General features: G+C 46.1%; 1 long non-coding RNA gene across 2 annotated transcripts in view; it reads right to left on the bottom strand.

Moving 5' to 3' along the window:
- The window catches only part of LOC142001298 (uncharacterized), a 33,218-nt gene extending 19,999 nt beyond the window's left edge, over nucleotides 1-13,219 (bottom strand). For both annotated transcript variants that reach the window (XR_012642448.1, XR_012642447.1), the window contains exon 1: nucleotides 12,580-13,219. This is a non-coding gene — a long non-coding RNA (uncharacterized LOC142001298). The remainder of the gene's footprint in view (nucleotides 1-12,579) is intronic.
- Nucleotides 13,220-13,327: the final 108 nt, after the last annotated feature.

The raw sequence follows: 13,327 nt of genomic DNA on the forward strand, positions 1-13,327 counted from the left end.
TCCCGCCCCCAAGAAAAGACCTTTTGGCACACGTAAGAAAATAAGAATACAGAATGTAAAAACTTTATGAATCGGTGTATCAATGTGAATACATGGCCATAAAAACAGTAACGGATTTCAACGCTTTTAATGATATGGATGATCCTAAGACCCAGTAGCTGATTGTGCTGCGTCCCCTTATGAAATTTCACACCCCTGCTCTAGTCAGCTGGGTAGGACTGACTTTTCTCAGACCCAATGCACTGGAATGCCTTAATCCCTGGTACTTTGAATGGGATCTCCAGGCATTTAACCCTTTCTTTTCTCTCTGCTTAACGCCCACGCAGGAGGAACTCAAAAATGCTCCTGTTCTTTTCCTCTGAAAATCATCTGAGTGGGTAGGGAGTGAAGTAAAGCAACTGGTGGCAGAGATTTTTAACACAGGGCTGGAAAGGGGGAGAGGCAGCTGGGGACACGCAAATCCAGCACCACTTTTTCTATAACAGCAACGAAGGGTCCTGTGGCACCTTATAGACTAACAGAAAAGTTTTGAGCATGAGGTTTCGTGAGCACAGACTCGCTTCATCAGATGCTGGTCTTGGAAAAAGACCAGCATCTGATGAAGCCAGTCTGTGCTCACGAAAGCTCATGCTCAAAACTTTTCTGTTAGTCTATAAGGTGCCACAGGACCCTTCGTTGCTGTTACAGATCTAGACTAACATGGCTACCCCTCCGATATTTGACGCTTCTGTAGCTCTCACCCAGCCCTTGCCTGGGGCTACATGTTCATTGTAATCCTGGCTTAGAACCTCCAGCAGGCAGGCGAGGTTTATTTACCCTTGGGAAAGTGACAGCCAGGAAGGCGTTTCTGCATCTCCAAGGTTTTATCTGGAGAGCTGACTAAGCAGCAATAAAGCCTTGGTCCTGATAAAGATGCAGGTTCTCCATAAGGGAAAAGCCAGGTGAAAGGCAATCCAGGCTAATAACACTATTCAGCTCCTTAGAGGAGGAGGGACAACAGCTGGGGCAGTGGGAGCAGGTGGCAGGATTCAGCACGGACTAGTGCAGAGAAGTATCAGAGGTAGCCGTGTTAGTCTGTATCTTCAAAAACAACAAGAAGTCCTGTGGCACCTTATCGACTAACAGATATTTTTGGAGCATATGCTTTTGTGGGCAAAGACCATCATGCACCTGACAAAGAGGGTCTTTGCCCATGAAAGCTTATGCTCCAAAATATCTGTTACTCTAGAAGATGCCACAGGACTTCTGGCTGTTAGTGCAGAGAAGGGATCAGAGAGAGAGAGAGAGAGAGAGAGGCTGACTTTTTTTTGCTGCTCCATAATCCTGGCACAGGGCAAGAGCTCTTTAGGGTTGGGACTGCCTTGGCTTTGTGGTAAGGCTGTGCACATTTCTGGCCCTGTGTGATGAGTGCACAGATGGCCCAAAGGCTGGGGAGGGGCACAGAGACTGACTCCTGAGGGAGCTGTGTGGCAGGGAGGGGCTGAGGACTCCTGCTGTCCAATACAGAACCAAGTAAAGGGCTGTAACGAGGGTTGGGTTTATAAATAGAAAAAGGGATTAAGGCTTCCATGGGAATGCTCGGCAGGCCCCCGATTAGGCCAAGAATGCAGGCGAGGGGGTGGACCAGGGGCTTTTGTCAGCCAACGAGCAGCGCCAAGGCCATACCTCCTGCCGCAGAGGGGCTGATCAGATGACACCCACTGAGGCTCTGGGGTTGAATAAGATGACAGCTGAGGAGACACTGCAACTCCAGACCAAGGCTGCCACTGAGGCTGAATGACTGGGGCAACAGCTATTAGAAATGGCCTAGAGGAGCTGGGGGAGAGCAATCCTCTGTGGTCATCTGTCCTGCTCCCTTTGGAGTCTGTCTTCCCATTGGCCATGGGGGAACCCCGAGCTCATGGCTCTCCCCCAGCCTGGCTGAGGTAGGATTCACTTCCAGGCTGTCCCTGTCACACTGGCTGCTTTCTCACCCCACTCTAACCACAGGGTCAACCACTGACTCCTTTGCACCCCCTGCTCTGGGGCTCTCCTGAGCCAGGGAGTTACTGAGCTAAGACGGTGAACAAAAGCTGTTTCCCTTCCTTAGCAACCTTCACCCCCAACACACATGCACAACCCCCTACTCCAAATTCCTTACAGGCACTCTTCCAACACCTGCCAGCCAGGCCATGGCCTGCTGGTTGCCATAGCTCCAGGGTGAAAGAAGGAGCATTTAACCATGCCTGACTTTACACCCAATTTACTGTTAACAAAGCCTAGCCTGGCCACCTCTGTCTCCCAGGCCGGAGGGGGTGTCTGGGTACCTCAGACACCGGTGAGGGAGTAAGTGTTAACCTGATATCCTCCCGCCTTACAAGCAATAAGCTGGTATGGTTCTTCATAACAGGTGCTTCCTAGCCCAAGCACCTCTGTTTCTTCTCCCCCAGCCCTAAAGTGGATGGGGTGGGCTGGGCAGAAAGAGCACAGGGTGTTCGGAGAGGGGGACAAGGGGCAGCTTGACAGGCCCTAGAGAGCCACTTCCTTTGTCTCAAGACTGAAGCTTGGCAAGATGCTGGTTCTTTATATTAATATGCAATGTGCTGATCATGAGAAATCCAAAGCGCCACTGCCAGGCTCGATGTGTGCTCTCAGCAGAAGGCCTGTTGCTGCTCCATGAATTTTTCAAAGAATCCTTAAGCCCTGCAGGCCCCTCTGCACTAAGGGATCACTGTGCCCAGCACCAACATGCAAGCGTGGTTTTCACAGCTCATGACTCATGGAAGGGCGTCAAGACTCATGTCTGTAACACAGTTGTCATCCCTAAGCAACTCTGTGATTGTGAGACATGGGTGAGCTACTGACAGCACCTCAAGAGACAGGAGAGGTAGAAGCAAAGCAGGTGATACTAAACTGCTCAAGATAATTAAGAACAAAGCAGACTGCGAAGATCTTAAAAAAAAAAAAAAAAAAAAAAAAAACTCCCAAAACTAAGTGATTGGGCTACACAATGGCAAATGAAATTTAAGGTTGATAAATGTAAAGTAATGCACATTGGAAAAAAGTCACAACAATACATACCAGCATGGAAGCAATGATCCTTATACACCCACTCCACGGGGTGGAGATGTCAGATTCTCACCTCTAAAAACAAGCGCTCTACTCTTAGCTCCATCACAGTAACAGATCCTGTGGTGGTCAGAGGAAAAGCTCTAAGAGAGACTGAAAGTGTGTTGCCAAAAAAAAAAAGACATGGACATTTCAAACTGAGAAGAACAAGCCACCAACTAGCCTCAATGGCATTACATCTTTGATGATGTGGTGCCCTGCTTTGAGGAGAAGTACCTTGTTCTGAAAGCTGAAAACAGAGGGAGAAGGGAGGAAAGTATTTCTGCTGGGAAATGTGTACCAACTTTGGATGGATGTGTGGTTCCAGGATCAGACTCCAGAGTCATCTCTGGATGCATATGTAAATCAGTGACAGATTATCCTTGACTGGAGGGATCACTGATGACAATGGAACATGGCCTTGCCGACCCCCGGCTTTCCAAAATCATGAGTCTGGCTTAAACATCATGTTTTTAAATCCTAGTTTGGGATCTCTTCTTTGCTTTCTGAGCATTTAGGATTATAGTCAGGCCATGTTTTCAAGCTGTTATCTGCAACTATGAGGGACAAACTTTTTTAAAAAATGGAAGTTTAGGTGCTCCCAACTGCCTGCCTCCAGGAGTCTTGAATTGGCAGCACTGACTAGAGAAGCAATTCAATTAACTGAGTTAAAAGAACGTAACAAACCCTAGAGAAGCAGCGTCTGAGTTAAAAAATGGCCTGTTCAACTATTACAGACTAGTACCACCTGCTGGAGACAAGGGAAATTACAACTAAATTGGATATGTGTGTTGGACAGCTGGCGCCAGGTACAATTAGCTGCAATGTGGGTCTGAGCTGCCTTCTGCCCTAGACTCTGTCCAACTTGCCCTATGAGTTGCTTGCAGAGATGATGTAGCCAGGCATGTCCTGGGCTATTAAAAAGGCAAGGTGGGAGAAGTCATAGCCTTCACTGAACCAAACTCTGTCGGAGAGACAGGCAAGCAAGCTGGTATGGAGCTCTTCAGGCTCTTTCAGGCTTCCAAGTAGCACAGAAGCCTTTCTCTTTCACCAACAGAAGGTGGTCTGGTCCGGTCCGGTCCAGTGGGCACTATTCCCTTGCCCCTGACAAGGGCATTTCAGAAACACTGCATGCTTACGCTGCTTTTCCTGCCTTATTGACAGTGATGTAGTAAATGCAGAGGACTCATTGAGCCATCTGCCGTGAAACCTACAGGCATCCTCCAGCATGCCCACGTAGTGGGGAGTACAGGGGCTTGGGAAGCCCTGAAGAAGAGAGTGAGCCATTCATGTCTAAGCTGCCAGGTGGTGGGGTCTCATCTAGCTCAGTGGTGACCTTGGGAAGGAGATAAGAGAACAAACCTCCACATGATGCTCAGCCAGCCATGTGGCTTAATACACTCTTGGGTGGAAGCCCAGATCCTCAGTGGTATTTAGGTGCCCAGTGCCTGGCAATGGGAACTGGAGGACGTGAGCCTCAGTTATTACAGTGCTAAGGGCAGTAAAGGACCAGTGCAGAACAGAACTTGCTACCTAATGACTGGTCAGTGGTGGCAGTTGATGGTGAAGACGCAATCCAGTTAGAGGACAGGTGTTGATGTTACAAACATGACCTACCATCCCACCTGTCACTAATGAGCACTCAGTAACAAGGCTGCACTTGCTCCCTGATAGTTGAGGCACATTGGCAAAGCAGTGCCATATAGCAAGACAAGGAAACCTTCACCAACATTGCCCAGGCTCCATGTGCCCCATGAGTTTAGCTGTGGACTCCAGGGCTGTCAATCTAGGATCATCAAAGTGAATTAAAAATCACAGAGCGAAAATCCATCTGGAGAAGATTTACATTCCCTCTGCCTCTGACATCCTAAAATAATACCAAAATCAAGTGTGGTCATGTTGTTAAATCAGGGATGGGCAATATACAGCCCGCAGGCCAGATATGGCCCACCAAGCCTTTTGAACTGGCCTTTAGCCTGATCCTTAAGGCGCAGAAGAGGGAGAGTTTCAGGTGCTGCCCCTGTCCCCAGAAAAATTTCTCAGCTCCCATGAGCCGGTTTCCTGCACTGCCCCTGCTCCTCAGCAAAATCGGTCAGCTCCTACTAGCCTGAGAGTAGCCAATGGGAGCTGAGAGATTTTGCTGGAGGTGGGAGCAGTGCGCAAAACCAGCCAATAGGAGATGAGCAATTTTGCCGGGGGCAATGCCAGTGGGAGCTGAAAAATGTTGCTGGGGACAGCTCCCATTGGCTGGACCAGAACAGATCTCCCGCATTCTCTCCTGAAACTCAGTCACCTACCCTAAGCTCCTTCTGCACCCAACTTCCGTCCCAGGCCCCTCATCCTCTCCATAGAAAAGTGTAGTGCCTGTCCACTTACTAAAATCTTGGAGTGCCTTTCCGCAATCAAAAATTATTGCCCATCCCTGTGTCAGATGTAGCCACATGCCATGGCTTGGCCCTCTCCATTTATCACTAGTGAAAAAAGAATTGCTGGGATGTAAATGGAGGTACCTCTAAGATGCCAGTCTGGGGTGGCTGACCAGAGATAGGAGACAGTCTGTTCTGGATGCAGCTCAGAATAAATTCCTCGTCAGCCATTGGCTGGGTGGAGTGCAAGGTGGCGCTGCTCACATATCAGACCGTCTCAATAAGGTTATGGCTACTCTGCAGTTGAGAGTGCACCTCTCAGCATGGGTAGACAGACATATTGGGGCCATTTGACCATGATTTGCTCATACATATGTTTGAGGTTTCTTAAGTTAGCTCCACACTGCTATTTTTACTGCATTAGGCCAAGCAGACTACCTTCTTCTACCCGGGCTAGGAGGTTTGTGTGACCAAACCATAGTCAAATGACTATGGAGTAATGGATTCTCAAGTTCTAACTCCAGTTTTTACTCAGGGAGGCTCTTTGGGTGATTTAATTACCATGGGTTATTCTCCCTATCTGCAAAAGTGGGGCCTGCTTAAGTGCCTGGGTGAGGATTAGTTACTGTTTGTGAAATGCTCCGTGGATGAAGAGGTAATGGAATACTGCTCTTAATACGAAGTAATAAAGTTCTTTGAAAGTGTAATAAGGACAATTGCATTAGCAAAGCCCTATCCACAATAAATTCAAGCTAATTACAATTGTATTGGAAAATGATCTGACAGGCACAGTTCTGCTCCCCCTAGCCAACAGAGCTTTAGACTTTGCCTTACCTAAACAACTCGTTTGTTCCAAGACAAAGGAGCACACCTAAGAAGAAACAAGATAGAGCTCTGTGCCACCTTAAAAACTATTGGATTTATTTGGGCATAAGCTTTTGAAGGTAGAAACCGCTTTGTCAAAATACACGGAGTGGAAATTGTAGAGGAAGGTCAAACCTAAGGAGGGTTTAGTTCAGAGCAGAGACAAACAAGATGAAATGTAAGAAAGGCACACACAGTTGAGCAGTGTTTCCCAAAGCGTGGCATGTGTACCACTGGTGGTACTCGAAAGGATTTCAAGGCATATGTGGCAGAAAATAAATGACAAAAAATCTGGAGATAAGCACCTGGGAGAGGGGTACGCTGGTAAGGCTGAAGTCCCGAAGTGGGTACGTGAATGTTTTATGTTGGAAAAACACTGCACTAGAGAACAGGCAGTCCTGTAGCACCTTAAAGATGAACAAATTTATTTATTAGGGAATGAGCTTTCATGGGTAAGACCCACTTCCTCACATTTGTGAAGCTACAGACTAAGATGGCTACCCCCTCTGAGACTGGAGAATAGTGACAGGTGCTTCAATTTATTCTGCCTTATTGTAGCAGGAAAAAAAATGGTGCTCAGGCATTCAAATGCAACCAATTTAAAGGGAGTAAAAGGAATCTCATTTTTAAAATACAATATCCATGGTAAATTGATTTAAGTCACACACAACAAATTAAATTAAGTTACCAAAAAAGTAAAACTGACCGTGCTTAGAGTGCACTTAATTTTACTGTAAGCCCCAGTGAAGTCACTGGCACTTCTGTTTGTTGAGAAAACAAGTAGAGAATGGGGTTCCTTTGGAAAAGCTGAATTATGCTGAAGTAAAATAAGGAATAGATTTATGGCACCATCATTATGGTTTGCGTCCATGATGTTCCACAATAAGGGATATGTATTGTGTAATATAAGAAAATAACACTGGCAACTGGGAACTCTAGTTTCTTTTACTGCAACTTTCTTTATTGTCTACTTGAGTGATAGATTCTAAACCTAGTCAACTAATTAAACAAGCCATAAAGATTAGCTAAGCTAAATCTTTTTTTCTAGCACCATCCAACATGGCCAACAGCTTTGGAATTTACTTGTCAAGTCACACTTATATTAAAAGGCACAGAGAGAGTCTTGAAGAAGGATGTATTGCAAAGTAAATTAAGTTACTAACCAGTTGATCCACTCAGCCATATCCACATCTTTATCCACATCATCTTCTCCCAATAAGCAGTTTTCCTTACAGTGTTTCACCCTTGCAGCGAGGCCCTGCACCTCCTTCTCACTCTGCTTTCACTTGACACATTTTCCCTTTTTTACCCAGGGAACAAATTTCTCCAAATATTCACATTTAGGGTCTCTCTTGTGTCCAGAAGCCATGATTGTTTTTCTGTGGCAAAAGTGGGGGAGATGATATAGGAAGCTCTGTGTGCGCTGAATAATGTGTTCCCTTTTTCTTCCCAAGCCACTCCACTGTTCCTTTCTCTGCTGACTCGGTCCTTTCCTGTATATTGTCCCTCTGTCTTTAAGACAGTGTTTTAGCTAACTCCTCTGCCATGCTTGGTCAATGTCCTTCGTCACATAAGCACAGAACAAAAACATTCCTATCCAGCTTGTGTCTTTCTTTGCACACGTTCTTTTTTAGTCGGGTGAGAAACAGAAATTGAAAGCCCAGAATTTTGAAGAAGCAGGAGCCAGTAGTTAGGCTGGACAGACTAGAGCCATTAATTCATGTTGTGAGACGAAGCGTATATGTAACATGTTTGTCATGAGGTGTAACTGCAACTGCTATTTTTAAATGAGAAATTTAGCATTTTATTGACAATTTTTTAAAAAATAAATAAATCTGATTTCATTAAAAAATCCTATTTAAATACGTCCCATTTTTATTTTTTTAAATCATTGATTTTTATCCATCCAGACAATAGCAAATTAGATCTGTGGGTGAATCTTGCTGCTGCAGGATATTATTGATTTCAGCGTGACTTAGAAAAGGGTTAGACACTTGTATGGATGGAGTCGTATCTACAGGCATGCTCCCAAGGATAGAAATGACTCTCTGTCTTGATGCTTCAGGACACGTGATAATAACCAGCTACTGTCAGGAAGAAATCCCCTCCCCCAGCCCCAAAATGGGATAGAATAGGGATAGTACAACAACTAGCCAACTGCATTACTGAGAAGGGGATTCATGGTCTTTAAAACTTTGGGTTTTAGCCAATGCTGGCAGTAGAATATTGGACAGAGGGACTATTGATCCGTTTTGCTGGAATTGAGATATTGTGGTGAGGGATGAATTGGTTCAGATAAGATGAGTAAGATAGATATGGGCAGTGAATAGGTGCCAACTTCTGTCTTTTAGGGAGCAAGGGAACTATTCAATGGCTAAGATTTACCAGGTAGAAACTAGCTTTTGTTCCACGTTTGTTAGTCATTGGTGTGAGCAATTCTTGGGTGGTTGCACAGAATAAACCAGACCTACCGGTCACAAGAAAAAGTTACTGCAAGACTTTAACACCAACATCCATCCACTGTCCAGTTGCCCCAAAACACCTGAAAGCCAGCTCCCCCTTTCTTCCCATGCCCTCCCTCCTTGCTCCACTTGCCTTTCCTAGCTTCTCTTTCCGGTTTCTTTCCTTCCCAACCCCCGTGCTGCTTCAGCACCAGCTGCTCTCATGGATGGTAGGCAATCTGTGCTGTCAGGCCGATTTCCCATGTTTTCACAGCAGAAGCACGGCTGATTCTGAGGTAAAATTTCTTCTGTTCATCACTGCTGTGACTAACTGCCCTGCTTAGCTCTAGAAGTGACTGCACTTCAGTGCTGGGAGGGAAGGATTCCTAGCGCTGCAATTTGTAAAATGCTTGGAGAAGAGAAGCCCTGCAGAAGTGTAAGTTTTATTCATTATTATTAGTTACACATACAGAGGTAGAAAAAGTACCCAACGAGTTACCTGAGTAAAAGTGCAGCTGCTTTCACTTCTGGATACTTGAGTACAGTGAAGATAAGACGAGTGCACGTGCATGTACTTTTACTCAAGTAGTTTTCCTGAGGGGCAGCAGTGACTTGTACTTAAGTACACCCCCCCACACCCAGAGCAGCTGTACTTTTACTCAAGTAACTTTTTGAGTACTTTCCCCACCTTTGGACAGCAAGGAGGCAGTCAGCTTTCAATTCTTGTTTCAGTCAGGTCTCCGCTGAAAATGCAGCACCACTCTGCAGATAAAATGGGATAAGCAGCCAGGAGCAGAGAAACAAAGCTTTTAGTGTACACATTGTCAGGCATTAAAGGTGGGTAAGACAAAATAGAGAAAAAGCATCAGCCAGCAGCAGGGTCATTGTGGAATGCTTTTAAATGCGGAGTGAGTTAAATGAGTTGTGCAAGGCGTCTCGCATGACAGCTTGGGAGAAGAAAGAACTTTCTTTATTCATCAGACAGGTACATCTTAGGTAGATGCAGGGAAAATTTCCTCACTTGCACCCATGGGCCTCAACTCTGACTGCAAAGAAAGATCTGTAGTCCAGAGTCCACGTCTGGATCAGTCTCCAAAGTTTCTGCAGGACTGCTAACACAGGACCCCATATGTGATGGGATATGAACTGCTGTCCCACTGGGATCTGGATGGAATCCCTCCCTCCAACCCATTTCACACGGCCACCAAATGGAAACAGGTTTTGCTCTCTACTGAGCTGAGCTGGATGTAAACTGGCATCCCGAGGACGCCTATCCTATCTCTTAGGGTAGGACAAGAAGCAATGGGCTTAAACTACAGCAAGGTTGGACACTAGGAAAAACTTCCTAACTGTCCGGGTGGTTAAACACTGGAATAAATTGCCTAGGGAGGTTGTAGAATCTTCATCACTGAAGATATATAAGAGCAAGTTAGACAGACCCCTGTCAGGGATGGTCTAGATCCTGGTCCTGCCATGAGGGCAAGGGACTAGACTTGATGACCTCACGTGGTCCCTTCCAGACCTACCATCCTATGATTCTATGGGCCTGGAAAGGCTGCAATCCTCCTTTTCCCCCACCAGCATGGTCAGCTCAGGAGGTCAGGTCTGAAATAGATCACTAGATGTCAGTATAATCACACTGACAGGACACACCCTGGTCCCTTGATTTAATTCCTAGGAACAAAACAAATCTAACCCCCTCCTCCCTCCCCACCCTCACTCAAGAGTCCTGGAGGCCAAGTGCAAATCACCAGTCCAATTTAGGCTGCTCCTTTACAGTTTCCACTCTGCTGGGAGGCTACCGCACCAGACATTACCATCTATGGTAACAAAGAGCTGAGGACAGGAAGTAGTGGTAAAGTCAGCAGATCTCACTAGGTTTTCTCCTCCTTCCCCTCCTGCAACGTGTCCCAGTGGTGTTGTAGATGCTGGAGATTTCTCCCCTCATGCATAAGAGGCTTAAAAAGCAGTTCCATCTCCTTCCCCAAAGCCTTGAAGAAGCAGCTGAGAAAGCTGTAGAATGGCCATGCTCAGACATAGCTATTTGCAGGGGGTGAATGGGGTGAATTCCCCTGCTCTAAGCAGACACTGGCTGTGTAGACTCCTGGATTCTATACCTGACTCCCTATATGATTTCACTTGCATTCCCTGACTCAGTTTCCCTGTCTGTAAAGCAAAGATAACAATATTTCTCCTCCCTTGGAGCTGGCAGGTATTCTGTAAGCTCCAAGTGTGCTTAATTGCAATAGTGCTTCTAACATGCCTAACACATTACAGCTACAAGAATGAAGGAGAGTTGTAGGTAGCAGAGGGGCCTCCTAGTTCTGGAATATATTTGAGAACTATCAGACTTTTAGCTTAAAGCAGTATATTTCAAAGGCCTGAAGTATTTGCTTGCTGTCACTCTCGTGTGGGCCTTCATAGTCACAGAAGATGCTGTAAATGAAGTCCTCAATTGAAACTATAAAGGGCGTGATCCATAGTCTATGCAGATTGAAGGATGCCTACTAATTATGAGCAAGCAATAAAAGCCTTTCTGGCAAGGAAGATTTAGCTGCACCCCGAGAAGGGGAATGAACCCCAAAGGCAAACAAACCCCTGTGTCCTCCCCTCACCATCAATCTGGGAGAGCAGAGGTTCATTAAGGTAACACATATGGTATGAACAAAGAGCTTCTCAAGGCTTCCAGCCACTTACCCTGGGTTTGCCTCAGACTAAGCCCAATTCAGTGGGCAACATTCACTTACCCATGTTAGTGAGTACCCTCTATAATATGATTTGCTGGGCTTTTGGCCTGAGATGGCGTATGGGCTAGTCAATTATTGTTTGGTCAATGTACAGCTAAGGTCCAGACCTCAGAGAAACATTTTTCACACTGTAATAACAATAAATATAATCTACTATATATTTTAAAAAGTTGTCTGTCTGCTTCATTGAGAACTTCTCCTGAACTGTAAAAGCTAGGAACTCCACATTCAATATGCAGCCTCCTCTTATCATAACTTAAAGCAATGTAGGGGTTTGGTTGAGCCAGGAAAACAGGATGTGCCTGCAATGGGATTGCTTCTCATAAAACTGAACAGAGCAGAGATGAAATCACTAAATCACAACCAACATAGCTTAGCAAATGTTGAAAAGAGACTAAATAAAAGAAATTTGGAGGAGTGATGGGTTTTGGCAATACCAGGTAAATCTGCAAGTAAGTAAATAAAATTTTGTTGTTGATTGAAAACCATCTTGAGGACCAGATTTTACCCGTGGAACACTCAGTGACTACCTTTGGATTAGGAAATTACTTCCCTTCCCAGGCACAGGTTTTTCATCGGATGTCTTGTATCATTACAGGCCCGTACACAGATGGAGTGTGAATACACCCCTTCATGTCCAGTTTATTTCCATTCCTCCCTGCTGCACTGTGCGGGGGGGGTGGGGGGATCTGCAGGGCATGATGGGAGAACCCAAGGCATGTTGGGTGCTGTAGTTCCTTGGCCTGCTCCCTGCCTAGAGCAGGAAAGGGACTACATTTCCCAACATTACCTTGACCACTATGAACAGGAAAGGGAGGGGAACGAGGGAATATTGTTTTTCATTCATTATATTATAGCAAGATCCCAGAAGGTCATTTCTATAAAACCTTTATTACTGTATATTTTCAGTATGTTATAAAAATTATTTTATCAATCACTGTTTCCACTCAAATTTTTCATTAATATCCCTTACGCACACTTATTGCATAACTATTTTGGACTCCTTTATATCTAAAAAATTGCAGTTCACATTTACAAAAAAGGCACCCTCCCCTGAAATGCCTGTGTACAGACCTGCATTATCATCAAGCGTCTTTCTAGGCATTTCCTAGGCCAGCTGGGTCTGATCCTGCAAGCTGAAGAGGTGTCCCTGGGCAAGAGCGCAGCTTGCTTGCTCACAAAATCTTCAGGACAGCGATGACACATGTTGTATGTTTGTACAGCACCCAGTACAATGAGGCCCACACTCAGCTTGCCCCTAGGCACCACCATAAGTAGGAGAGAGGGTCCTTCAGCTTCCCACCCTGAGCTCAAAGTGTTTTCCCTAGAAGCCTCCCCAGGGAAGGGGATCCCCCTCCCCTAGTTCCAAACCTCACTGCCTAAAGGTCCTGGCCTAAATTCTCCTCCTCCTGCTGAGACTCCACCTCTGGGGGCAGAAGGGCCAATTTACAGCTCAGATCCCATCCCCAAGGGATCCAATACTCCAGCCCCCCAGCTCAGACCCCAACTTCTAGGGTTCCCATGCTACAGCCCCCAAATCAGACCCTAACCCCTGGGGTGTCCCATATTATAGCTCCCCAAATTCAGACTCCAACCCCTTGCGCATCCTGAACTATCAGACCCCACCCCGGGGGTTTCCCTTTCTATAGCCCCAACCAGCTCAGATTCCACCCTCTAGGGGGGACCCATATTATAAACCCCCCCACCTCAGACCCCACCCTCTGGCGGGGTCCCACATTATGAACCCCCCAGCTCACCCTCCACCCCTGTGGGGACCCACACCGTAGTGCCCCAGCTCACACTCCACCCTCTAAGGGGGTCC

Source organism: Carettochelys insculpta, chromosome 24 (assembly GCF_033958435.1).
Source record: "Carettochelys insculpta isolate YL-2023 chromosome 24, ASM3395843v1, whole genome shotgun sequence".
In the NCBI taxonomy this organism is placed as follows: Eukaryota; Metazoa; Chordata; order Testudines; family Carettochelyidae; genus Carettochelys; species Carettochelys insculpta.